This window comes from Panicum virgatum, chromosome 6N (assembly GCF_016808335.1).
Source record: "Panicum virgatum strain AP13 chromosome 6N, P.virgatum_v5, whole genome shotgun sequence".
Classification (NCBI taxonomy): Eukaryota; Viridiplantae; Streptophyta; class Magnoliopsida; order Poales; family Poaceae; genus Panicum; species Panicum virgatum.
Genome location: NC_053150.1, coordinates 25373090 through 25386491, shown reverse-complemented (window position 1 = coordinate 25386491; position 13402 = coordinate 25373090). Strand labels below are relative to the sequence as shown.

The window sequence follows — 13402 nt, the reverse complement described above, 5'->3', positions numbered from 1 at the left end:
AACCTTAAAAATCGATTTCCGTATAAAATTGGACCAACAAAGTATTTATAAAACTACGTTGGTTTCATTAAGGATTGTGCTTAGAATGTAAAGCCCTAGGGGAATTTAAGAGAGTTACTAGGTGGCTATCTACTTATGGTTTATTTATATCTGACTTCCAGCACTTTACATTTCTGTCAAACCTTACTTTTGCGCACAATCAACCTTATAAATTCTGTAACGACGCACCTACGCTAAGGTAAGAAGGTAAGGATCCTCAGTCAGCTGAGGGAGTCTGACCTTCCCATCGGTGATGCGAGCCGAACACTGCCTCAAGCAGTGGCTTACTTGAGGTACTGCCAATATACCTACTATTAGTTGACTATATTGGGAGTAAAGTATACTCAGTCAGCTGAGGGAGTTTGACCTTCCCGTCGGCGATGCGAACCGAACGCTGCACTCAAACAGCGGCCTATCACCGAGGTTTAACCGGGGCATAAGTCACACAAAGCTTATCCCTTCTCCTTGATCACCCATTGCTCTCAGCTCTCCTGATGGCTATCAGACTAACTAGTGGGATTTATGCTAAGCCGTTGCCCATACAACGGTCGAGTGGTTTGCACGATAGTGGAATTAGGCAAGATGACACACCAACTCGGTCCTTAATTGTGACAAGATGGATATCTCCCTTCCTTGCTCAACCACACAGGTACGAGCACACCATTTGGCAATTCACACAGAAGTGCCATCCATCCCGTCTAAACTCATCTTTCGAAAATTCCACATTCTCCCTTCCCACACACACTCACACATTTTCTTTTTATAAAACAAGTTGTACCGTCTTTAAGGTCCTAAGCGTTCTAGCAGCGATTAACGTCCAAACAAGTCACATTCAGACATTAATCTAGGTGGTCAAGGAATGGTTATAAAAAAATCAAGGGGTGGCTATCCAACCATGTTTTCAGTAGTCAAAATATATGCAGTTTTGCAAAACGGGCCAATAGGTTGTGTTTATAAAACTGGGACAAGACATGCATCAAAGGATGAGATTGAAATTGCCGTCTTCGAAGCCTTCCGGGAAGTCCTGATCGAGGTACTGTCCTTCGGGTTCGGGGTCGCGGTACTGGTCCTTGTTCACTTGCTCGCAGTATTGCATGTTGACGGGTTCTCCCTCATTCACACTGCGATCTACAATGCACACAAGCAAACACACAATCAAGAAAAAGAAATAAAGGTTTTATCGTTGAGCTTGAATCAGAAACAATTAAGATATGAGGATAGAAGTAATATTTTGGGCAGTTTTATAATGGCACAACCAAAATTATATTAGAAATGGCGTGGCAAAGTTTCAGGTCGATCGGAGGATTTTTGGCACATGAAATGACGAGTTAAAGAGGGGTTCAGGGTTAAATAAGGATTCAAGGACCTATTTGTAATTATTTTGGGAGAGAAAGGACTTGGTTGCAATTTCTGGAAATATCTGGGGCATACTACAAAGGTGTAGGGGTCTATATGTAATCATTTTTGTATAGAGGATGAGTTATTTCTTAATTTTGGAAAACATGGAGGGCTCTTTTGAAAAAAGACATAAAAAGAGAAGGACTCTTAAAGGAATAGGGAGGAAAGGAGGGGCCTAAGGGCAAAACAGCCCTTCCTTCCTCCTCCCTCCGATGAAACAGAGGAGGAGGGGGCAGCACGCCGGCGGTGGCCCTCGCTGGCGGCCTGGGCCACGGGGGCGGCCCGGAGGAGGGGGAAAAGGAGCAGGGAGGTGCGGGGGTTTGATCCCTCCCTTGATTTTAGGGAAGGGGGAGGGAGGGGCACCATGGCAGCGGGCGTCGGCCGGCTCTGGCCAGTGAGGCGGTGGCGCTGCAAGTCCTGGCGGCGGCCGGGGCTAGGGGGAGAAGGGGGAGGGAGGCGAGGAGGATCTTTACCTCGGGCAGTGGTGGCGCGAGGAGGCGGCTCTGCGGTGGCCGGCGGGGCTCGACAGCTATGGTGGTGGTGGCGGCGCTGGGAGCTCGGGGAGGGGCTGCGCAATGGTGGAGGTGGCTATGGTGCTCGGAGGCGAGGTGGAGGGCCCTTTATAGGCGCTGCAAGGTGGTGGAGCGGGCGGGGCGAGTTGGTGCTGGCCGGCGAGCTTCGCGGGGCGCCATTAATGGCGTTCGGCATCGCGGTGTGCGGCGACGCGACTGCTCAGGCAGGAAGGACACGCAAGGGGGTGAGCACATGGAGGGGCCAGCTGTGGGGCTCGGCATCGAGTAGAGCGGCGCGAGCGGAATGGCGGGGCGCTATGTGGTCGGCGGCGTCGCTGTGCGCGAGCTGTGCGGCTCGGGCGGTGAGGCGGCGGGGCTGTGCGGTCGACGGGGCGGCACGGTGAGCGGCGCGGCCACGTGGAACGTGTGATGCGCACAGGGCGCGTGCGTGCAGTGCGTGGGGACGGTGCGCCAAGGCGGCGGCGGCAGGCGGCGTGGCGAACGGCGCGGCCGCGTGGTGCGCGCGCGCCCGCATGGGCAGGGGCGCGCGCCGAGGTGGCAAGGGCACGGCGGTGCCGGCGGAATGGGACGGGGCGAGCAGCGAGCGGCCTCGAGTGGGGAAGGCAGTGGCCGGGGCTGGACGCGCTCGGTGCGCCGCGCGTGCGGGAGAGGAGGGAAGCAGGAAGGAGGAGGGAAAAGAAAAAAAAGAAAAAGCGGAAAAGAAAATGGAGAAAACGAAAAAGAAAAAGGGAGAGAGAGAGAAAGAGAGATCGCACCGGCAGCCATGACCAGACGAGCACGCACGCCGGTCGGGCGTGACGCGCGGATCGAGAAAAAACAAGGAGTCGGGACGGCGATTGGATTCGGATGTCGGGACAGGTTTTTCAGGAGATTGGGAGATCAGGCGGGGAACGATTTCGGATGGATTGAGCTCAACGATGAAAAGAGATTTGAAAATATTTTTAGCGCGTGATTTATTTTCGTAAATTTTTGAGCTGTTACATCTCTGCAATGTGATCAACTTTGGCCGTGACGCACGCAACATGATTATCTCAACAAAAAAGGAGCGTGAGGAAATAGAGGCTTACAACCCTTCTTCCAATTATCGCATCCCAACACATGCCTCTGCATCCTTCAAGAAGCACAAGCCGGCAAGTACCCTCCCTCAGGGCAAGCCACGCAGCCAACACCATGGAGAAACATCTCTTGGAGGAGACATGATCAACAAAACGCTCCTACGCAAGTGCTTCATGCACCCAAAGAGCTACCACACAGTCTTCGAGTGCAACACACTCCGCAAAGCTCTCAGAGCACCCCTGGTGAAAGAAACTTCACCCAAAATCTAGTCGACCGCCATGCTGACTAGAATTACCTCCAAACATTTGTCATGTTTAGTCATGTGAACCATTCCTCAAGTATCTACTATCATGAGCAAGGGGTAGGTCTTAAGAGTCAGAGACTGTCATTTTACAATTTCTGTAATCACGACAATTCTCAATAAAAGTTGATTTCTTTACAAATCGACTACTTTGCTATCACTCATGCGACTTACACCCCGCTCCTTACACTACTCCACAAGCTTAGCTCAACAAAGAACATCGGTCGAGTAGTTTTCAGGCTATGGACTACCTTAAAAACGTACTCCTAAAATATGTTCCACTTGGGTAAACCGATGGGGTTCATCCTAACCATTCTATTTTAGCAGTTACTCCAGTCCTTGGGTAAGACACCCTACTCGCTCACTCGAGTAGGTTTTGGATATTTCTAAAATATTTCCATCTTGGTTAACCCGACGGGGTTCATCCTAGCAGGTCTATCTTAGAAATTACTCCAGCCCTTGGGTAGGACACCCCACTCGCTCGCTAGAGTAGGTTTTGGATATTTCTAAAATATTTCCATCTTGGTTAACCCAACGGGGTTCATCCTAACAGGTCTATCTTAGAAATTATTCCAGTCCTTGGGTAGGACACCCTACTCGCTCGCTTGAGTAGGTTTTGGATATTTCTAAAATATTTCCATCTTGGTTAACCCGGCGGGGTTCATCCTAACAGGTCTATCATAGAAAATTACTCCAATCCTTGGGTAGGACACCCTACTCGCTCGCTCGAGTAGGTTTTGGATATTTCTAAAATATTTCCATCTTGGTTAACCCGACGGGGTTCATCCTAACATGTCTATTTTTGGAATTACTCTAGTCCTTGGGTAGGACACCTTACTTGCTGGCTCGAGTAGGTCTCGGATATCTCTAGAGTTTTTCCTACTTGAGCAACCTGACGAGGTTTGTCCTAACCGGTCAACTCTAAAGATGACTCCAGTCTTCAAAAGAAGACAGCCTACTCGCTAGATCGAGTAGGTTTCTGGATATTTTCAAAGTTTTTCCCACTTGGGTGACCTGACGAGGTCTATCCTGTCCGGTCAACTTTGAAAATTACTCCAAAATCAAGGAGCAGAACAAAAATTATGTTCTTGGTACTCCAAGTAGTTGACACGAGTCTCCCGCTTGCTTGGACCACCGAGGGTGTTACACTAAGTGTTTGTTGCCATAAGTAGTTGACGGGAATCTACCGCTTGCTTGAGACATCAAGTTCATAGGGTGTTTCGTTTTCTCTTGGTACCCCGAGTAGTTGACTAGAGTCTTCTGTTTACCTGGGTAACCAAGTTACTACCTAAGCTCCTGGTTCTCCGAGTACTTGACGTGAGTCTCCCGCTATTGGCGCTCCTTAAGTATCCATTTTATCCCCTGTTTAACTTCGATAATGGCATGAATTTAATATCAAAATCACTAACCATCCTAACCTCGGCCCAATTATTGGTCGTTTTCACATTTGCACATATATTTTGGAGTACTTCGTTTTTGCAGGTTTTTGACCAATTTTGGAGCATGAAATGACGAGGCCCATGATCACGCGATAACAGAAATAAAGACGAAGGCCAAAGCCCAAACAAAGGACCAAAGGCCATGATGACTAGAAGCCCGTTCATGCACATCCACCCTCCAATGAAGCCCAAAGGACAAAGTCCACAAGATGAGGTCAAGATACTTCGGGGCTAAGCAAAGCAAATAGATATTTAAGGAAGGATTCTCCATCCTATCCTTTCCCTCGAAGACATCTCGAAGATAACGACGTCCAAAATTATGGATTAAAGATTAGTGACCCAAATTCCCATCCCCTACATATGAGGTAATGAGCAAGGTAAAAGGATGATCTCAATTTCATTTGATATCCATCATGCATCATTGTAGCTCAATGCCTCTCTAGGATTGCATGATCGTATCTTTACTTTTGGTATCTTTCATTTGATATGCTTTCCTAGAAATATTCATATGGTAGGTTATCCATACTTTATCATATCTTGTTGCAACCTACATGAGCTTAATTTGATTCTATCACACGGCATATGTCTTCCATAGCATATCTTGCATTTGATATCTCTCATTTTCGTGGTAAAAATGCTTTTGATATCAATTGCTTGCTTATGGTGCCATGATTAGTAAGTTATAAAGTTAAATCCCCATTATGTGAATTACAAGTGCATACATTTGTTTAAAAGAGATTCAAACTCTAATGCACACATTTAGGGGGAGCTAACTCTATAGCTTATGTTTGTGTGACTAATATGCTTTATAAAGTGCTATTTGTTGTAGTCACCTAGAGCTATCTCTATGAGTTCAAATTTCTTTTTGAACACTACCCCTACAATTCACAATTGGCATCACAATTGGTGTCAAGATAGGAGGTGCCACAAGCTTTGAAAAAGGGGGAGCTTGTTCAAACAAAGGGAGATATGCTAAATTTAGTGGGTATAACAGTCTATCACTAGTAAATTTCTTTTGTTACTAATGCTCCTTGTTGCTAGTGGTTATGAAGCTTTTAGGTGTTTGATGACAAAGGGGGAGAAATGTACCCTAAAAGCAAGCAAATAGTTTGGAGTAAATGATGCCATTAGCAAGGGGGGGAATGGAAAATGCAATGCAAAAAGATGCATGGTGATAGGGGGAGGTACTTAGTCAATATGGCGGAGAAATGCAATTTGATGATCCCATGGACTAAGGTACAAAAATTTTCATTGCTCATATGGTTCAAACCACACAATTGTCTTACATTGGCCACAATCCATTGTTTCATAATTGCTATCAAGCCGGAAGCATTTCGTCCTATGGACTAATCAAATGCCGGTGGCTTTTAAAATCAGCATTGAAATATCATCCGAGCAAGCTAAGTAGTTTCTAACTTTTCAAATTGGTATCAATTCATATTCTTGCAATTTATCTTGGTTGCTTTGGTTGTGTTGTCATCAATCACCAAAAAGGGGGAGATTGTAGCGAAAATGGCCTCTCATGCCATATTTCAATATAATGTTTTGGCAATTGATGACACACACAATACTTGGACTAATATATGTGTTAAGATGATCATTATCAGGTTTATAGGTCTAAGGGATGAAAAGATCAAAGACCTCAAAGAAACCAAGTCGAAAAGATCAAAACAGAGACAATTTGCTATCACCGGTTAAACCGATGATGAGCAAATTGCACTCACCGGTGCAATGGACCTAGAAGCTGAGGCTAGGGTTTTGCGTCGGATGAACCGACGATGCCTGAAGACAATGCGTCAGTGCAATGACTTAAAGTGAAGATAGACCCAGAAGCACCGATTGAACCGGCGATGAAGAAAAAGTGAGCGTCGGTGCAGTTGTCCAGAGACTCCATTTTTCGGGGGGTTTCTGAACTTTGCACTCACCGGTTGAACCGATGATGAATTCAAGAGCATCGGTGCAATTGATCAAGTAGCTGTTGGAGCAGTAATGGCTAGTAGATGAGAAAAAGCATTCACCGGTTGAACCGGTGATGACAAAATTGGAGCGTCGGATCAACCGGCGTTAAGGAATTTTGTCAGCCTTTTTCCAACGGCTAGTTTGAGGGGTTGGGGCTATATATATGTCACCCACGCCTCATTTGTGTGTGCTGGAGACTAAGGAAGCATAAAAGAGTTGAGGATCCTCTCCAACCACCTTAGAGCTTCATTGTACATCATATAGGCTTAAGCACACTTGTGAGAGTGCTTAGTGCTTGATTAGGCTTAGTTCTTGAGAGAACTAGCTTGTGTGAAAGCCTTGCTGCGGCAAGCATCTTGTAAACTGTTGTGTGACCCTCCGACTTGGTGTGGAGAGGCAACGACACTTTGTGCGGGGAAGGAGACCCCTCTTGGTGAGAAGCTCCGATAGTGAAGATGGTGCCGTTGGTGACGCTTCGAGAAAGACGGTGGCGGTGGCCTTGTCTTGGTGACTTGGCGCCACTTAGCCTTTGCTTGCCAGAAGCTTTGGTGGCGAACGCAAGACGGTGATCAAGCGAAGAGACTCGGCATCACACTTGTTCTTGTTGGACAAGTGGCCGTGGACGTAGGGAGGGACTTGGTGTCCTAACCGAACCACGTTAAATCATGTGTCTTGATGTCTTCACGGGAGTTTGCATATTCTCTCCCTTACCTCTTTACTTGCCATATTACATTTCCGCATTTACTCTATCTTGCGTGCATTTACTTTCCTAGTTAGTTTGATTAGGATTGACTATATGTTGCAAGTCTTTTGGGGGTATGTAGAGAGTAGCATAGATAAACCTTAGTCATAACTAGCATGTATAGGATGTGTTAGGTTTATCTTATGCAAGTAGATTGAGCCCTAGGTTAGAAAGTGAATTAGCGACCCTATTCACCCCCTCCCCCTCTAGGGTCGGACACCCCGATGATCCTTACATCCTCCCTCCCTTTTCCTCCCGACCTCGTCTCTACCCTTCATGCGCCTCCGTTGGTCGCCGGCTGCCGGCCGTCGGGCACCGGATCCGGCATCCCCTTCGCCGGATCTGGGCTCCCCCCGCCGGATCTGAGCTTCTTCGACGAGGTTGGCCGGGGGCCGACCCTCCGCTCGCTGAGCTCATCTGTGGCCGGTGGCATGCCCGCCCTCGCTGTTCGGGGTTCGCGGCCGCCGGTGGCTGGCCCTCCCTGGCCGGGCGCAGCCCTCCCTCGTGGGGGCTCCGGTGCTCCTTCGCTGCGTGCGGCCGGCTCTCCATCACAAGCATGGCGCTAGCTGCCGGCGCTCCCTCCTGGCTAGAGCTCTCTCGCCGCTCCCTCGCCGGTCCTGGCCGCACGCTGGTGGCCTGCTCGGCCGTTGGTGGTGAGCCACGCTCCGACGCTCCTTTGCCGGACGCCGTGTGGGTGTATCTGCTTCCGGTGACGGGTCCCCGTCTGCACTGTGGCGGCCGTCGGCTCTGGGTTGGAGACGGGTGGTGGAGAAAGCCCTAGATCCGCTTGCAGACCGATGACGACGATGCCCTCGGGCGCCGTTTACCTTATTGAAGGCGTCATCTTTACACCTTTTCCCCCCTCTCCAGCTTGCCTTCCGGGTGAAAACCTAGACCATTTTGGTCAGACAATGGCGGCGCCTGTGGCGTCGCGTCCTTCTTGGAGGCGTTGTCTTGGAAGCTTTGCTGGCGGCGGCCATCGGCTCTCCTCGGAGAGTCTCTGCTCCTGCGCCTGCCTTCGCTCCAGTTCATCTGCATCGTCCGGATCGCGTTTGGTCGTCGGATTCTCCTCGCTGGCGGATGCTTTGCCGTCGTTTCCGGTTTGGCCGATGCTTTGACGCCGTCGTCGCGTTGGTTGAAGTTTGTTTCGGGCGGATGCTTTGTCGCCGTGGTTGATGGTTCGGGTGGATGCTTTGCCACCATTGTTCAGTCGTAGATCTTTGCACCCGGGATGTTGTTGCTTGCAGGTTCAGTTGTAGGATTTTGGGGGCCGTGGTGGGTGTCGTGCCCTTTGTCATCTCTGTGTTGTTTTGCTGTTCGTGTCGTCGTTGTGTTTACTCGTTTGTGTGTGTGTTTTTTCAGTGTTACTCTTTTTTTAGTTCTTTGTGCTCTCGTGTTGGTCAAGTTTTGTTTGGCTGCATCAAGATTGTGTTTGCAAATGGTGGGGTCAAGATGATCACTAGAATAGAATACAGATTAAATGGTGGAATTAGTGGTTTTAATTCTTTTCTTTTAAAAACACTATTCGAATAACAATAGTGATATAGAAGTTGAAAATTGCAGTTTGACGGCGTTTTATTTTTATGGCGTCGTTGATGCTACTGTGGACTGCAGCTGGACATAGGCTGCACTACCTTCGAGGCTGTCTGTTCCCTGCATCACTGTTTTGTGGGCCATGTTTCAGTTTCCCGCCACTTTCCTCCCAGCGCCGCCAAACTTCGCGCCATCCCTCCCACCACCAGCCGCCGCCTCACTCCCCAAACAACTGCCCACGACCGCGGCCTCAGCCCCTCACTCCACGCGTCTCTCCATTCATCCCTCCCCAGTCCCCCCCACCGCCTCCAAAAGCTTCCAGAAAGAATCCGCCCACTGACATGGCGATGGCGTCGCAGCCGGCGGAGGCCGGGCTCACCGACTACGAGCGCCTCCGCGAGGAGAACATCCGCCGCAACGAGACCATCCTCGCCTCCCTCCGCCAGCAGGCCGCCGAGCTCTCCGCCTCCGTCCGCCCCTCCCCCAGCCTCAAGCACCCAAGAAGGAGCAGCCCTGCGCGAGCCAGGCCGGACCCGTAGTCCTCCGCCGCTCCCTACGCACCCGCGGCATTGCCCCCGGCGAGCCATCTGACTCTACCGGCGCCAACGCCTCCCCGGCCACGCCGCCGTCCCCGACAAAGCCCTGCAAGACCCGGGTCTCCTCCTCCCTCGCCTCCGCCCTGCGAGAGGCCACCGCCGTCAAGTCCCCGCCGCGGCCGGAGGGCGAGATCTGCGCGGCGAACGGGTTCGACGTCGGGAGGGAACTGGTGCTGCGTTTCGCGAACGTGAGGAGAGTTGTGCCGGAGCGCATACTCTCAGTGCGGATCCTGCCGTTGGTCGACCGGACCGTGGTGGCCGCCGGGAACAAGCTCGGACATATCGGATTCTGGGATGTGGATGGTCTCGTGGAGGATGAGGAGGACGGAGATGGTGCAGACGGGGTGTTCCGATATTTTCCCCACAGGGGTTCTGTCGGGGGTATTGTGATGCACCCTGACGCGCTGAGGAAGGTAACTGATTTCTTCTTCTTTTGCTCTCGTGCTTAATTTTTTAATAGTTATTAATTTGTCATTTTTCCTGTGAACCTATGGGTACATGGTTGGATAGTTTAACTAGGTATTTTGGTCTAACATCCTAAATCCTAATTGATTTGGATTTCCACAGCTCCTAAGGTTTTACCAATTGATCAATTACACATTTGTTGATATGAAGTGCTGAAATGTGGATAATGTAATTTTTTTTGTCATTACAATCTTGTTCACGCGGATCACAATGTTGAGCACAGTTACTGCATTGGGATTAACTAATTGAAAGAGAGTGTTGCTACTGTTTAATTGTAACTATATGCTAGAACATGGAGTGAAAGAGAAAAACCAGGAAAGTGGGTTAAGCAAGGCTGTGCAACGATGCTATGCTGCTATGACTCATGGAGGTTAAATAGCTTAGCACTGGCAGCCAACCATCGTTTGTATATTAGATAATTAAATGTAAAGCTCTTTTTCCTAGATATGTCTGATAGGGATGTCTTAAAATAATCGTGCTGTGTTGTTGACATACATGCTCTCAATGGAATCACCAATTTCTGGCTTGTGTAATTTTGAGTTTTGGCCACCGTATCTGGCTTCTCACAACACAGAGGGCAGGTTGGGCAAATAATATTGCCATGCATATAAGGACATTACAGTTTTGCTAAATGGCAACTTCTTTCATGTTTAATATTTCGATATTTGTTTGGTGCTCTGACTCTTTTATATACAAACTCGACCTGCAGATTTACAGTTGTAGTTATCAAGGTGAAATTTGTCTTATGGATGTTGAGAAGGAGAACTTTAATGTGATCCACTTGTGTGACTATCCCATTTTCTCGCTTTGTCAAGCACCAAATAGTCCCAGCTCCCTTTATTTCGCCGAGGGTAATGACTTGAAACTTTACGATGAAAGGACGGGTAAGGTGTCAGCTACATGGAATTTACATGACCATAGAATCAACTCAATAGATTTTCGTTCAGAAAACCCATATGTGTTTGCCACAAGCTCGACGGATCGAACAGTATGTATATGGGATATGAGAAGCATGAAAAAGGAGGATCCGGAGAAGTTGAAAGTTTTGGAGTACAACAGAACCATTCAATCAGCTTATTTCTCACCCCCAGTGGCAACATGCTTGCAACAACCAGGTGCCCATTTTCTTTTTTCTAAACTGTTTATATTTGCTTCTTTGGCTGTTTGTAGTATGAATCAGGCCCTTTCTATTTAGAACAGCTCTATCTGTTTGGTTTAACAATGAACATGTATCTTAAATGAGATCATGGCTAGAAGCATATTCGTATCACTATCATAAGTTAATAACTCATGTAGTCTGATTGCGCCAATCAGCATCACTGTTACACCTGCATACATGAAACATTTGAGAATTCAAATACCTGAATCCTGTTGGAAATAATGTTGTCATAAGAAATGTGTAGATGCATCTATGGGCATAAGTTGTCAAAGTCAAAAGGAAATTGACTTGTTCCTTGAGCTAATGCTTAGCTAGCATTAGGTAGTAAAGTTTGATTTGATTACTTGAAGTTTCTAGGTTGTACTTTGGTTATCTTTGGGTGGATTAGCCTTAAAGATATCAAAGTCATATTGGATAGGTTATGTAGTTGTCAATGAGTTGTAAAGTGAGTATGCTGGCTAGTGATTAGCTAGAGATGAGTTGTGCTCTTGTTTGTATGACAGTTTGTAGGTCCTATAAAAGGGCATGTACCCCTCATGTGTTGAGTATGAGATATAGAGCATATAGTGCATGATTGTGAACATCAAGCTAGAGTGTGGTAGTGCTTGGTTGAGAAGATCAAGCAAGTTGTTCTAGGTTGTGTTGCATTGTGTAAGCTTGTAGAGTGAGGCTCCAAGATCAATATAATTTTGAGTGATCTCTCTTCTTGTATGTGTTCAAGATAGTCAAGAGAGTAAAGAAGGAATTGAGTGATTTGATTCTGACAAATTAGTGGGACAGAGCGATTATGTCCAACAAATCTGAGTAAGAGTATGACATCCGTGTCAGATTTCAGTGACATTTCCACGCCCTATCAAATTTTGACTGTTTTGGACTCTAAAGTCAGTGTCGCACTCCTGCTCTTTCCATGACCATGTAAGGCGGGTGCTGTTAGACTACTGGTTTTTATTTTTAGCTTTCTGACACTATCTTGTTAACCTTTGTTAGATTTGAGTTTCTTTTTTTACTCTTAGCCTATACTGTATCCCGGGACCTTTAGCTTGGGTGCAGTACTTGACATGAGTAGAACCTGACTGCAGTCTCTAGACATTGTGCCTTTGTTATGCTACAAAAGATATCTTAGCACGTTCACTAGACAGCATCATAGCAGATTTGTTTCATGGAACCAAATATTAAGAACAGTTCTTTCTTTCTCTAATACTCAAGACTGCTTATTCCATTTTCTGGTCCACCATAGTTTCTCTGTTGCTATCACCTCAACTTGTATTTCTTGTAATAATAAAAGATACTTTGTTTTGCCATTCATATGCATCACAGGTTTTAATTTTTGTAAATGACATTATTCTTCCCATTTGCAGCCTTGATGACACTGTCCGAATTTTTAACATGGATAACTTTGATGAGTCATGTATTCTTAAGCATGATAACAGGACAGGCAGATGGCTGTCCACATTCAAGTAAGACGAGCTCCTCACCTGTAGTTTCACAATCTTTTGTGACTACCCCATCATTATTTTCAGTGATGAAACTTGACTCATGCTTGCAGGGCAATCTGGAGCTGGAACGACAACAACCTATTTGTTGGGAACATGAAAAGAGCAATAGATGTTATCTTAGTTGATCGCAGTGGGAAGAGCCTCTCGGCTTCGTATGGGGCGTTTCTTGAGAGTGAGCACGACAGCCATCCCGTGCCGGTTTTCACTGCACCCCAACAAAGTTGGCAATCTGGCTGGTGCAAGCTCCAGTGGTAAGGTGTTTCTCTGGACCAGAGCATGAAACAACAAGATCCTCACGGACTGACCTGTGAAATGAGCTTGCCTGTCCTGCTATGCCAAGTTCCTGACCGGGGAGATCCCCAACTCTTGGCTGAGTACAACACCTGATGCATGTTTAGCATCACCGTGCTATCAAATGTGTAACAGTGAGCACCGCATAACTATTAGGTATTGTAATATCTATGGGATGGAGCTGATGCCTTCTCTAGTTATTAACTGGCATTTACCCATGCGAATGCACTGGCTACCATCTTATTCTGTTTTATCTATAATTGTTTAGAAGTTTCTTGTTGAGGATTATTTGCGCCTTCCTAATGATTTTTACTTATGTAAATAAAACTGGCCAATCTACTGAATCAAGCTGCACCATACCATGTCCGTGTTACTCTTGGTCATTGAATGGATGC

General features: G+C 47.3%; 1 pseudogene; it reads left to right on the top strand.

Annotated features, from left to right (window-relative positions):
* The first annotated feature begins 9235 nt into the window (after positions 1–9235).
* LOC120679987 lies at positions 9236–13295 on the top strand (annotated as a pseudogene).
* Positions 13296–13402: the final 107 nt, after the last annotated feature.